Genomic DNA, 2,186 nt, shown 5'->3' with positions numbered 1-2,186 from the left:
GTTTTTATTTTTTCTAGTAGGGAACGATGTAAAGTTGTCAGTTTTCCTTTTAGTAAGTGCTATCTAATATTCTAAAAATATATCTTTTTTTTCTTGATGTTCAATATCCTTTGACCAGTAATGAAATGGTGATAATAGTGTAATAGAATATTTAATTTTTGCCTTTTTTCATAGCTTTAGTTAACAAAACGGTGACTTCCTGTTCACACACACACACACGCATGCACGAGTGCACACACACAAGATATTTTGCTGAGATCCAAATGCATAGGGTCCTTTAGTCTAAATTACTCCCTTTTAAAAATTATCTAGTGCCCAAATTAAAATTAAAGCTTCAGGAAATTTCTTTCTATGTATTTAGGGAGAACTGTGAGTGTTTATGTGTGTGTGTGTGTGTGTGTGTGTGTGTATCCTGTCCTTCCCACACAAGGGTAGGAAAGTAAGTGTATGCCTTCTTAAAAACTTAAAAAGTAATACTTTTTGAATGGAGAAAGATATGTAACTGTAGTATTTATATTGATGAAAGATCCTTTTCAAAGAAAATATACTTTGCTTTCATCTTTATGTATTGTTATTGGAAGCAGAAAATTTTTATCCTTTATCTATAATTTTTCCTAATTTTGGCTAAGTTTAATTACTTTCCATACAAAACTCCTAACTACGAAACTGGTTTTAAAGTCACTACTACAGTCACAGCCATGACCTCAATAGTCAGAGTATCTCTCTTGTGCATATTTCTAAATAAAGCTGATGCAATTTTCCAGTCTAATTTATATAAAAGGAACTGATCTAGGCCAAATAATATTCTTCTGTGTTTATCTTGGGAGAAAATATGAAACCATATTAATATTCAAGAACATTTCTTTCTCTATAGATTATGAAATGCCATTTATATTGTACTGGAAATTCATAACATACTTTCTTTAGCTATTGGGTTACAAAATTAGGTCATATAATGTAAAATAGATTTTTTGTATACTTATATGCATGAATGCCTGTTACATATCCTTACATATTATTCCTTTAGAATCAATTATATACAAAAGTTGTAGAACAGACATTTTAAATCTTTATTGGAATGTGAAGTAATTATTATATAGAAAGTTGAAATAAAGTCATGCAGCTCACTTCACAGCAGTTGTAGTTGTCCTATTAAGGATAAATTTTGACTATCTCAATTTTCAATAGAAATAAGCACACCTATGGAAATAAAACATGCCACTATTACTTACCCCATTCAGATTTATTTCTTTTGGCTAAATAAATTCATTTTTATCAAGGGAATTAAAATCTATGCATTCATTTACATTTCTGATGTGAGCTTCAGTTGTCTGCTGGTAGCTGCTGCTATTTGTAAATTAAAAATTATGTCTTGGTAGTGATGGTAAGTTAAAATAGGAAACATTTAAGTGTGGTTGTATTGTCATAAATTCCTTAAAATGTAACTCATCTGGTTTTCCTAAAAAAATGAAAGCAACACCCCCTGTCACTTTGCCAATTGCACTTACATCTTTATTAGTCATTCAAGTGGGGCGAAGGAAAGATCTTTTGAAAACAGGCAAATTGAGTATTTGTCTTGTAAACTTTCAGGGGAAATAAATTTTAAAAACAGGAAAAAAATTAAAACAATATAGTAGCATGTACTCTTTCTTGATCAAAACATTTTGCTTCTTAGATATACAGTATAATGTTCATACAAATTTAAAGATAGTATATTAGAAATTTTCAAGAATCTAAAGTATACAGTGCAAAAATTAAGCTCCTTTATTGGGTCAGCAATTGCCCCTTTAATGGTATTAATTATTTTAAAATCACATTTTTTAATTCTTTTTTTAATGAAGCCCCATCTCTGTCCTTAAGATGTAAACACTTTTATAGGTAACAGAATAGTGCCTAGGGGCTACATCACTAGAAGTAGGCTGCTAATGTTTGAATTCTTGCTCCACTCTTTATGAGAAAGATAATAGTGACTGTACACTGAGAAAGTTGCTTAATTTTTTTTGCCCATGTTTTCTCAGCTACAGAATGGATATAATGAACATACCTGCATCAAAGTGTTGTAAAGCCCTAAATGAGTTAATATATATAGAATTTTTATTGGGTGCTCAATAAATTCAAAAAAATGTACATTGTCTAATAAATGTTTAACACCCCTGTACCAAAAAAATTAATAACACGAAAAACAG

At 30.0% G+C, this 2,186-nt stretch overlaps 1 non-coding gene across 1 annotated transcript; it reads left to right on the top strand.

The window, feature by feature from the left end:
• Window positions 1-1,476: 1,476 nt before the first annotated feature.
• On the top strand, window positions 1,477-1,601 carry LOC147823491 (small nucleolar RNA SNORA27). Its single transcript, XR_015443755.1, has one exon. It is a non-coding gene; the product is annotated as a small nucleolar RNA SNORA27 (small nucleolar RNA).
• The last annotated feature ends 585 nt before the right edge of the window (window positions 1,602-2,186 follow it).

The sequence above is a fragment of the Heterocephalus glaber genome, unplaced genomic scaffold, assembly GCF_053883595.1.
Source record: "Heterocephalus glaber isolate CG9 unplaced genomic scaffold, H.glaber_assembly_v1.0 deba00001577, whole genome shotgun sequence".
In the NCBI taxonomy this organism is placed as follows: domain Eukaryota; kingdom Metazoa; phylum Chordata; class Mammalia; order Rodentia; family Bathyergidae; genus Heterocephalus; species Heterocephalus glaber.
This window is presented reverse-complemented; position numbering and strand designations above follow the sequence as displayed.